Source organism: Protopterus annectens, chromosome 12.part0 (genome assembly GCF_019279795.1).
Source record: "Protopterus annectens isolate FY-2018-M chromosome 12.part0, PAN1.0, whole genome shotgun sequence".
Lineage (NCBI taxonomy): Eukaryota > Metazoa > Chordata > Ceratodontiformes > Protopteridae > Protopterus > Protopterus annectens.
In genome coordinates, this window is record NC_056746.1 from 695,767,544 (window position 1) to 695,780,828 (window position 13,285).

Below are 13,285 nucleotides of genomic sequence, written 5' to 3' on the forward strand. Positions count from 1 at the left end.
TGCAGCCACCCTCTGGGCTGTGAAGGTGCAGTGGTGACTGCCCATGGGTGGGGATCTCAGTTCCATTGTTGCCATCTGTGGGCTCATGGGCTTGCGATTTCCAAACATCCTTCTCTGTCAATGGTGTTCACCCACCACATGTGTCATATTCTGCCCCTGTATGCATCTTGTTTGTCCTGTCTGTTTACCTCCCCAACCTACCTCCCCAAATATACCTACATCCCATACCCCACATTCCACTCTCACCTGGAAAAAGAAAAAAAAAGGGCAATCTGCTCCAAAAAAAATTACGCCCCATACATAGCTGCCCATTTTGCACACATGTTTGCTGGACATATAAAATGTAATTCAATTGGCAGTGCAACATACTTTGTTGTCCTCACCCCTCTCCCAGGGGTGGAAGGTTTCACATTTCCTACCAAAATTATTGCATATGCACAGCCGTTGCTGTAAAAGAAATGGGCAGCTATGGTCCTTCCCTACACCCATCCTGCACATCCCGAGCTGTTTTCCCTACTGTCTTTCCCTCGTTGTGCCCCTTTTTCACCACTTTCCTATCTCCCCATTTTCTTTTCTTTCAAAGAAATGAGCGGGAGAGTTAGCGGGAGTAAGCACTTTTAAGCAGTAGTTAGCGGGTTTGTGCGAATGTGTGCTTGTGTGCGCTTAGCTAAGTATTGCTAAGCTTTGCGCAAACCCATGCAAACCCGCTTACAACTGCTTAAAAGTGCCTTAGTCACCCTGCATGTGAGGGCCCTTGTACTGCTCAGCAGCAAAATAAAACACCACTGTCAGTCTTGAACCACGGATACACTAGACTGCATGAAGTACCACTAAGCCACAGTAGATATACAGCAGATTGTTGCTGAAATAGATATATCATGAATCAGAATGAGTGAATGTAAAGGAAAAATAGGAATGCCATAACACAAAACCTGTTCTGTGGAACTTTACCAGCAGTTGTTGTGGAATGGCATTACATGACTGTGATAATAGAACCAGCCATTATAGCAGTAAATGATGTTACAGCAGCACTTTACAACCCCCACACAGTATCATAGCAGGACAAACACTTGCATATCTGACTAGGGCAGAGGACATACATCCCAAATGTGACTGCATATCAGGGATGTCCCTGATTTTGAAACTTATGTTAGCTGTGTCCCTCTGAATCCCCTGAAAAGTACTGATGTTAGGCAGAAAGGTGGGGTATTACAACTAATGAATAATGACAATATGTAGGAGTTAGACACCACTTGTACTTCAGAAAAGGTGTAGTAATTCATATGCACTGGTTCTCCTGATGTCTCCACTTACTGTCCCTAATATTTTTAAGGTGTACCTCACTTTTACCTATCTTTACCTCACTCTGTTCAAATATGTACCTGAGTGTTTCAGAGGCCTGGCCGAGGCAGAAACACACAGGCATATCAGTTTTCTGCTGTTATACACTGTGCAAATAGCTTTGGAAGGAGTTCCACAAGCATACCCTTATGTAGGAGTACAACACTGAAATACCAAAGGATGTAGCCATGTACTGGTAGCAAATGACTGTAACAATGCCATTGTACCAGTGCTGGAAAGACCTGTGCGTTGCACAGGCAGAGAATAAAAGCCTAATGTCTGGCTACCATCTGGATAGGTCCACAGTTGGGAGCTATGCAGACAGACTACTTGCCTTGCTAAACTAACAGGTACACAGCAACCATTAAAGTCCAGCAAGATAACATTATAGGTTCATAGGTTCATACTAGGCAATCTGCCCTAGGGCATTTATAAGCCTAGCCAGAGTGTGTTTGGCTTTCGCCACCCATTTTAAATTAATTTTGCTATGCCCTTTTTTGAGGTTAGTATACTGTGCCTCTTACTAACAGTGACACAGAAGTGATACCCAGGGTTTACCTACCATCCCCCATCCACTCATCAAGATTCCTCTTGAAGAGAGTCATTGAGGGACTCTGCCTAACCTGGACTGGGATTTTATTCCAGAGTGAAGGGAGCCTCTGGGTTATGAATCTCTCCCTCCAGCATGTCCTATTTATTTCAGTGCTGAGGTTCAAGTCTCTGAGCGTAGCTCAATGGGATTTGGATTTTCTGAGGTGCAGCATGTCCATTAATTCCGGTTAGACATGGCTTTATACATCAGGCACAGATCGCTCTGAGCAGGCAGTATGCCACTGAGTAGAGCTGGAGTTTCTTTAACCGGGCAGCATATGGCATCTGTTTGAGCCCTTTGATCCTCTTGGTGAGGTACTTTTGGGGTCTTTCCAGTTGCTGCAGGTGTCTGGTAAGGTACATCCCAAAGGGCATTGTACTCAATTATGGGCCTGATGAGGGATGAGTAAAGAGGCATGATGACCTCCCTGATCTAGATGTGAATCCCTTCAAGATTAGGTGGGCTATATAAAATGTTTTTCTAACCACTTTGGCCACGTGGTTGTCAAATGAGAGATTGCTATCAACTTGGGTCCCCAGGTCCCTAATTACTTCTTCGGTACTTAATGGATTACCACCTATGTGGTAATTTGTGGGCACTTTGTTTTGCCAAAGGGATGACTACACACTTTTTGGCGTTAGCTTGAGGCCATGGCTCTGGCACCAGTTGTCTGTTTCTATGAGGCCCTTTTGGAGGATGCTTGTGTCGGCTGGAGAGTCGATTATAGCGCCCAGTTTACAGTCATCTGCGAACTTGGTCAGCCACAGTCCTTCCGTGTTGGCCTGTACCTCCGAGAAATATATACCGAACAGGAGAGGTCCCAGGACTGAGCCTTGTGGGACGCCACTTGTAACTGGTTTGGAGTCTGACATGGCTCCAGCAATTCCAACCATGTGGGTTCTGTCCTTGAGCCAGTTTGCAACCCATCTAGTGACATAGGGGTTTATATTTAAGCTGGTGAGCTTATCTATAATGCCCGATACTTATAAAAGCAGGCTTTACTTGCTGGCCTCACATGCAATCATCAAATTGCAGATACTGAGAGAGAGAGAGAGACAGAGACAGAGACAGAGAGAGAGAGAGAGAGAGAGAGAGAGAGACACACCCACCCACCCACACCAGCCAAAAAAAAAAAGGCAAAGACACACGGAACTGAATACTACCAACACATACAAAGGAAAGGTACGTAACAGATATGTATTTACTGGCATATAGTAGATGTATTTGAAGACTACTCTACATACTTTGAAACATCAATATGTGGCAGCAGTACGTATCTATGCACAGATGCCCTGCATGACTACTGCCATGGACAAATCAGTGTGTAGCTGTGTGCAGTGGGACATAATTGTGATATTTGTAGCTCAGCATTAAATGTCAAACATCTGATCCATGTTATCTGTGTTCTGTACAGTAGTGTGGACAATGGCTGTTTGGGGGAGTAGCGCATACAGCTATATAAACATGGATGTGAGAGAGTAACACATGCATGATAGTCATATCAACGTGTAGCTTAGCATTGGCAACTGCTGTACCAGGCTAGTATGCTAATCTAGCATTTGCAGCTATGTATACATCCTCTAATATTACTGTGTGCTCACACATGACACCTGTTCATGTTGCAGCAAGGCCCAACAGGTCAGCCATGAGGTCCAGGGACTTACAACAGTGTGGATCTTGTGTGTGTATGGCACACACATACGGAGAGATATATCTGTGTCAGATATATTAGCATCTGTACATGCGCATAGAGCAAGGGACATACTACAACTGTTTGTGAAGGGAGGTCATATATATGTAGTGAAGGTTGTTATGTGTGTATTTGTATGTAGGTAGTTGTGTGTGGCAAACAAGACAGCATACAGTGCTGGTATATGACATGTGGTGGTTAAACACTGTGGGTGTGATTTGTTTGGTTTGCAGTGTTGCAGCCAGTGAGGCCTGCTAAAGCCACATGGGCTGAGAACACCTTTAATGCATTTCGCACAAGACTGTGCAATATCATTACATAACTGTATACCTCACATACTTTTCATAATTGATATTCCCACCATGAAAGATGGACCGTATATGTGCCTATATGTATATCTATATGTACACCAATGGATGTTTATATGTATGTGCATATATATATATATATATATATATATATATATATATATATATATATATATATATATATATATATATATATATATATATATATATATATATATATATGTAGAGAGAGAGAGAGAGAATCATATTTGACAAAGCCATGGCCTCAAGTTCAATGTTGAAAATGCATTGGCATCCCTTTTGCTAAAAACTCTGTACCCATGAACAACCACATAGGTGGTAGTCGACTTAACACCGAAAGTGTGATAAGAGACCATGGGACACAGGTGGACAGTAGTCTCCCCTTTGATAATCACAGTGCCACACTAGTCATGTAATCTGTCGACGTGGCACACCTCATCCCAAAAGCTGTGTCATCCAGGGAAAAAGAGGTCAGTGTTCCCCTCTACTCATCACTCACAAAACACATTATAGAGTACAATGCCCCTTCTGGTATGTACCTCACAAGACATCTACAGCAACTGGAAAGGCCACAGTCATACCTCACAAAGAGTATTACTGTCCTCAAACAGATGCCCTATGCAGACCGTCTCACAAAATCACAGCTAGACTGTGTTGCATACCACCAACCCAGAGGTGACCTCTGCCTAACATACAAAGCTATGTCAAACCCAGAGCTGTTGGACATGCTCCACGTAAACAGATCACAATCCCTATGAGCTACATGCTCTAGGGACCTAAACCTTGTCACCTCAATAAACAGAACATGCTTGAGGGATAGATTCCTATCTCAGAGACATCCCATATTCTGGAATGAACTGCCTATCAATAGCAAACAAAGCTCCTCAGTAGCACTTGTCATGAATAGTCTTGATGATTGGATGGGAGATAGGAAATACACCCCAGGAATCACCTCTGTGGCTCTGCTTGACAGGGGCACATGAATTTAAATTACTTGGGTGTCAAAGGCCAGGGTACCATCTGGCTAGGCTTCTATAGGCCCTAGGGCCAATAGCCTATTACCTACCTATGAACCAATACTCACCCACATATACTTGTTGCAATAATTGCTATGTGAGGTTGACTGAGTGTGATGGTGAATGTGTTGGTGAATGTGTCACAGTTGTGTATATGTGGGATAGCTTAGTGGGAAACTGTTTCTGTCATGGTATTATGTGTCGTAGCTCTGATCCCGGCAAAAGATGTGTATGCTGTTGCTAGCCAGAAAAAGTAGTATGGCTTACGGTCTGAAGTAGTCCCTTGGTGTTAACTGGGGTGTGCCATTGGAGGCTAAAGCAGTACATGTATGCTCATTGATTGGTACTGCTGGTGAATTCAAATCCTGTATGAACTGTAGTACTACCTGAAGCTGTAGGTCTAAACAGCACAGTATGGTGTATGTCCACATTGCTTGGAAACACTGTTTTGTGTGTTCCCTGTAGTCCTCACAGATTACATACCTCAGGCATAAGGGTTTGTAAGTACTGACACACAGTACTGTATGGTACCCACGTAAAGCTCATCTGGGTTGCCATACCTCTGTGTCCTGTATGTAAGTCTGATGTGTGTGTGGGTATGCCTGTAACATGCCCTTGATATGTGTGTTACAGGATATAAGTGCGTATCTAGCAACATGTATAGTCTAGTACAGCAGTATGCCACCTATATTCATGAATGTGCACATATTTTAGGCAGGGATTTTCCATCAATAACTAGTGTGGTGTACTGGTAATACTGTAACTGGACTTTACAATCATTGCAATGGATGACATATTTCTTTATGCATTAGCTTGATATATACTCCTGTGGCTAGGTGGTGCATTGTGTCACATACAGTGTGCCATGTACTGTTGCATAGTCTTACATAGTGGTTTCTCTTTGTTGCTGTGCAGAAAATGCTCATTGATTGGTACTGCTGGTGAATTCAAATCCTGTATGAACTGTAGTACTACCTGAAGTTGTAGGTCTAAACAGCACAGTATGGTGTATGTCCACATTGCTTGGAAACACTGTTTTGTGTGTTCCCTGTAGTCCTCACAGATTACATACCTCAGGCATAAGGGTTTGTAAGTACTGACACACAGTACTGTATGGTACACACGTAAAGCTCATCTGGGTTGCCATACCTCTGTGTCCTGTATGTAAGTCTGATGTTTGTGTGGGTATGCCTGTAACATGCCCTCGGTCATATGTGTGTTACAGGATATAAGTGCGTATCTAGCAACATGTATAGTCTAGTACAGCAGTATGCCACCTATATTCATGAATGTGCACATATTTTAGGCAGGGATTTTCCATCAATAACTAGTGTGGTGTACTGGTAATACTGTAACTGGACTTTACAATCATTGCAATGGATGACATATTTCTTTATGCATTAGCTTGATATATACCTTCTGTGGCTAGGTGGTGCATTGTGTCGCATACAGTGTGCCATGTACTGTTGCATAGTCTTACATAGTGGTTTCTCTTTGTTGATGTGCAGAAAATGGTTTAATATATACAGCATGCCAGGCACTGTCAGGCAGTTGTGGGTTGAGCACTGATATGTGGTATTGAAAGTGTGTATCCTCTGACAGACAATAGTTTGCTATTTATGGCAGTTCAGTGATATCTGTACTGTAGAATGTTAAGTGTGCCACATGACTTGCTCACACATATTGTTTCATTGTCTTCCAGGGTCATGGCCCACCATCGCAGCCCTACCTATAGTCGAGCAGAGGATGAAATCCTAACCACCGATCTCATCCAAAACTACACCCTGCTATTCTCAAGAACCAGCCAGGACCAGCATGAGTGGACTGCACTGTGGCAAGATGTTGCCCGTTGGATAAATGACATAGGCATGCATAACCGGACATATGAGCAGGTACGCCATCACTGTAGTGATTTACTTAGATATGTCTGGCAGCATGCATCTGATGTCCTTAGGCAACAGCTTGCCACAGGTGGTAGGGTTACCACCCACCCCCTCATTAGAGTGGAGGAGCTGCTCCTGAGCCTGGTGGCTCCCGGCCAACAACAACAACAACAACAGCACACATGTATCATCATGGAGGCTGGAGCCCCCCCCAGCAAGTTCACATGGAGCATGCAGGTAACATGGCATATCTGTAGACTACTGTTACCTCTATTGTTAGATCATGCATATGTGAGATGTGTACTCTATAGTCAGAAGATGTGGAGCCTGGTGTTGTGCAATACTGATAATTTGGAACATGATGTGTAGGCCTGTGACTGTCAACCGTTGTACTACTGTAAGATTGCAAACCCACAGTAGCAATGCCACAGTTGCTGCCACTGACAAACTCTCTCATATCCTTGTAGGTCCCTCTGGTGTGACAGCAAGGCAGCAGACCCATGCTGGTGAGTATGTTCTACATTTAATATTGCAAATAAAATGTGCATGTCATAGGTGAGGTGTAGGCCATGTACACATGTAACACACCTATGCATAATGCATGCTGTGCATGTTTGCTATGAGACTATGCACATCTCAGTAATGTGAGTAACTGCCTCAAACACATGCAATACACAGAGCATCCCAAACAATTGTGGCTACACTGTAGTGGACATTGGATAAGCAGTCGATACACATGCACACAACATATACAACTTTGTCATATGCAGTACATGTTAATATGCTACATATGGCGTATTCAGACATATGCTGTAAGGTCACACTACAGTATCCCAAATGTCATCCACACAGCACACATAATATACCTGAGGAGTAGAGGCCTATCATGGGGCAGTACGACACTCTTCAACACACAACACATTCATGTTAGGCAATGCTCCCTATTGGGCACCTTACAAACCCATGTAACAACTGGTTGTGAAATGGTGAATGTAGCCATGGTACTGCGGTTCAGGTACAGTATTATAGGTGCCGGTCTGGCACACATTAGTAGCCTTGAGTGACCACATGATGCTGCATGATGATGACTCATGGTACTACACCCCATCCAGTTACAGTAACCACAGTACTACACATAGCATTCATTGCTATACACCTCAATGTTGTGTGTGTGCAAACATATGCACCTATACACAATATGCATAGCAACCACCATTTGCACAAAGTGACACATATTTGTCTTGTAATGCTATTGAGTGTATAGGTCACATGACACACATTGGGTATGTGTGATGTTTAATGTTGCAGTTGTAGCATGTCATGGCTGGCACTGGCATGTCCACGATATGGTCTACACTCACCATAACTACTGTACAATGGCTATGTTGAGCAATGGTATTCCATCAGGTATACACGCACCACTCATCCTGTGTGTATACATAGCATGAATGAGCTAAATCTGTGTCCACAATTATCTACTAAAGACACAGATGCTCTAATCAGTAACGGATATCTATGTGACACACAGATAAACATCCAGCCATGGTATGTATACCTGTTAGTGATGATGCACAGCACATTGAAGAGCTTGTAATACTTGCACAGCAATGTTGTGTCCATGTACACATTGCATTCCAGGGTGAGGCCAATCACTGAACAACAACACACATGCATCAAATCCATGTATACTGTTATTAGCAAGGACTGTCTACTCTCGCACTGCATGTTGTTGAGCAACATACGTCCTGCATGCTGACACGTGTGATATGACTGTTTGTCTTGTGATACTGTACCCCACCATCAACCGCTATTGAGTATGTTCTGGATTGCTGGTGGTGTGTGTGTGTGTGTGTGTGTGTGTGTGTGTGTGTGTGTGTGTGTGTGTGTGTGTGTGTGTGTGTGTCTGCTTTAGTGAGGAGTGTATTTGTGTGCATGTGTGCATGTGTGCATTTGTTCATGTGTGCATGTGTTCTGACATCATGTACAGGTCGTAAAGTGTGTTTCCTGTCTTCCTCTCACAGGTGCTGAGGTTGGGCTGGTTCACTGCAGCAGGGATCCTGATGTCACTGACACAAACAGTGATAATGAGGATAGGTGTGTTGAGGCACAGGCATGTTTGCCAGGGTCTGTCGTTGGGCCACCATACTGCCAATATATCCATAATCACCAACACCCTTAGCTGAGGGACAGTGTACAGTCAGCAATAGCCAGGACAGTGTGGTATCTATGGCACATGCATCCGGACACATCAGCCATACCCAGAGGTCTGGAACGGTACCACATAGGCAGATGTCCAGGGGTTCTTGTCGGAGCACTGCTGGTCATCATGCCCCTGGCAGACATGCTACAGGTCTTACAACCTCATGCATGTTCCAGGCTGTCATGGAGGCACAGGCACATATGGAACGGTACACCAGACAGGGACTAAGGGCACAGAGGGCACATAACACCACTTTAAATGACAGTATCCATGACCTAGCAGGTGCCATCCATAATTACACTGAGGTCACTGATAGACGTTGGGGTGAGACATTAGATGTCCTCCGCAATGTCATGTCCATGTGTCAGGACAGTGCGGGATGGTTGAGATGTTGACGTGGACGTATGCCAGCAACAAGCAGCTGCCAGTCACCATGGACGTCCCTCAAGTCACATCTGCTCCCATAGTACCAACCCCAGCAATGTTGGGGGTGGGCTGTCCATAGACCATCCTAGAAGACCACGTGCACATGGCTCTGGACAGTCCCATCAGGGACCTGGGTCCAGTGTACATATGTCTACCTCTGAGGATAGTACCCAGTCTGGCTTAGTACTTGATACTGTCAGTAGCACCCCTGCCAGGCACAGTTACCATATCCGTGGCCAGAGATGGTGATCTGTAAAGCCTGGCAGGTACAGTATGTGGCTGTCCCACAAATCCCCGTATATGGCAGCCACATGGTGGCACTGTGTGCATGCAGACACACACACATAAACCAGACACCTAGGGCTAACACATACCCGCACACATTACATCAACATTGGCCCATACCAGTACTCTTGGCCCTCACACACACACACACACACACACACACACACACACACACACACACACACACACACACACACACACACACACACACACACACACACACACACACACACACACACACACACACACACACACACACACACACACGTCGATTGTATGACTCAATGGTGCATATGATGAAACCTGTGCCACCTCCTGTCATCTGTAACATTGATGCAGGAACAGGCTAACATGGTGCTGATGCACAGGGTGACTTTATAGCAGTATAGCAATGTTAGCATGTTGTCAGCAGTAAAGCGTAATGATATCCTTGAAGGTGTAGCTGAGCAGGCATGATGCATTAAAGCTATGATTGTCAATGTAGTATTGTTTACACCAGTGTTAATCCCAATAGTGTATTGTCCACCCACGTGCCACTTGGCTGATGTGTGTAGTATTGGCAGCATGTGTTAGAGAGTGGACAGTACGTGTGGGATGTGTGCAGCACAGGTTTGCAGGTGTACATTTGTAAACATGGTGGAGGTGCACTGTCTGCATGTACGTGCATAGTGGACACATGGGCAGGGTGATATGCCCTGTATTATAAAGTGTTAACACTCCATAGTTTCTATTGGTGGCCAGTATGCATTGTACTACACACATTTTGGAACTTAGGTACACATGTGTGTATAGCATGCTTTGACAGTGTGCTGTGGGTGATACTGTTACTATCTGTCATTGGTTTGCATTCTGGTAGTATACATAACCTCAACAGCCTGACCATAAACAATTGTTAGATGATGTCTTGACAACTGACACACAGATGTAGGACACACAGTAACATTTGTGTCCTTCAGGAACTATACTATGCCAGTAACCAGTGGTGTTCACCTGCACCCATTCCTGGGACCACTCCTGATAGGCATATACCTCACTTAGGTATAAGCAAACACAGTAGGGATATGTCCGTCCACGTATGGAAATGCATACTGTGGCCTGTAATGCATTCTCCAGATGACACACACATCCTCCACAAGGGTATCATACAGACTGATACCTGTTGTCAAACCCATCCTATAAAGCTATAAGCCAACTAAAGCATAGTCATCCACCTTTACAAAACGTAGTATCCCCACTGTACCACATAAGTAGTAGCCCCCAACATGTTGACAGGTACCGATGTGTACATACAGCCAAGTGTTACATCATCTCTCCTTTGGTAATCACATTTCCAAAGGTATTTTGAAATCTCTTGGTGAATCACATAAGCAATAAGGGGTCTGCATGCATATCCACAAAGGTTGTTGTACACCTATAATGAATAGCCATCATTGACAGACTTTGCTGTGTTTTAACTGGTATGAAATATACCTCAGGCATAAACCCTCACTCACACTATTCAATAGAAACCGTAATAAGTGTGTGTGACACAGATGACCTAGGCCAGGGATCACTGCAGTGGCTGGGCTTGTCACAAGCATACAGATGTGACCTAAGGTCTGGAAAGTGGTAGCACACTCTGGCAAAGATAACAGATGTGTTCATGGAGAAAGCAGGGTTTCCACCTATGAAATAATTGAGGTCACATGTACGTATATGTATTTGCCACACAGCTACCTGAAGTGCAATGCACATACTGTTGTCATTGTGATATGTCATACAGTAGTAAAAGCAAAACCCACAACACAATGACCAACTGTGTCACACACATAGAGCACACACACTCACCAAGTGCAGGATTCAAACCCCGACCTAACTACTTTATGATACTAGAGCAGTATGCATTTATATGATGCGCTATACACATTACTGGTAGTTCTTTTTTCCACAGGTATATTTGTAGGATGGTGACATCATCAGACTTGACAAAGATAAGTATACCACTTTTAAGGTGTAGTTGTCTCCAAAAATGCTGTTCCTCTACAAGGAAAAACGCACACTCTCATACAGTTGTCAAGTGCAGGATTCAAACCCTTACCGAACTACTTAATGATACTAGAGCAGCACGCATTTACACAACACGCTATACACATTACTGGGAGCTCTGTTTTCCACAGGTATATCTGTAGGATGGTGACATCATCAGACTTGACAAAGATAAGTATACCACTTTTAAGGTGTTGTAGTTGTCTCCAAAAAGGTTATTTCTCTACAAGGAGATACCCACACACTTGTCAAGTGCAGGATTCAAATCCCTACCTAACTACTTAATGATACAAGAGCAGTATGCATTTACATGACGCGCTATGCACATTACTGGGAGCTCTTTTTTCCACAGGTATATTTGTAGGATGGTGACATCATCAGACTAGACAAAGTGGGTGACATTAGGTGGGCTACATAAAAGGAATTTGTAAACACTTTGGCAATGTGATCATCAAAGGAGAGTTTACTATCTACCTGGGTCCCCAGGGCCATAATTACATTCTCCGTACATACTGGATTACCACCTATGTGGTAATTTGTGTGCACTTTGTTTTATCCAAAGGGGATGGCTATGCATTCTTTGGCATTCTGCTTGAGGGCATTGTTTTGACACCAGGTATTTGTCTCTGTAAGACCCTTCTGTAGGATGTCTGTGTCAGCTGTGGAGTCGATTATGGACCACAGTTAGCAGTCATCTGCAAATTTGTTCATCCGTACTCCTCCCATGCTTGCCTGTACCTCTGAGCAGTATCTACTGAACAGGTGGGGTCCCAGGACCAATACCTGTAGGATGCCATTTGTGACTGGTTTAGAGTTGGACATGGCACCCGCAACTCTGAACATGTGTGTTTGATCTTTGAGCCAGTTGGCCACCCATCCTGTGACATAGCTGTTAATGTTCAAGCTGGTAAGCTTGTCCATGATGCCAGAGTGGGGAATGGTGTCGAAAGGCCTTAGTGAGGTCCAGGCGGGCTGTGTGGACTACTTTCACCTCCATCTATGTCCTTGGTAACTGTTTCAAATAAGTCAGCTAGGTTTGGGAGCCAGGATCTACGTTTAACAAAGCCAAGTTGGGTAGAGTCCAGTGTCTGGAGGTCCCCAATGTCTCTGTTTATGGGTTCCATGATAATTTGCTCCATAGCTTTTCAGACCAGGCTGAGTAGGCCTATAGGGCAATGGTTTCCTGGTTCTGTTGCTGCACCCCATTTGTAGAGCTGGATGACTGTTGCTGTATGCCATTCTTTGGGTACATAGCCTGTGGTAAGGTTGAGTCTGGTCAGTGAATGTAGGTGAGGGTGTTGTTCCTTTTAGGGCTGGTGTAAGTCGCAGCCTGAGACACCATCCAGTCCCTCTTAGCTTTGGAGAGGGCTGTTTTCACCTGCATGTCCATGAAGTCTGGTGCTCTGCATTCTTCTGGGATGGACACAGGCCCTTTTGGGGGTGATGGGGGGGGTTTGCACTGAACTTGTCCCCCAGGATGTGGGCAATGTAAGTTGGT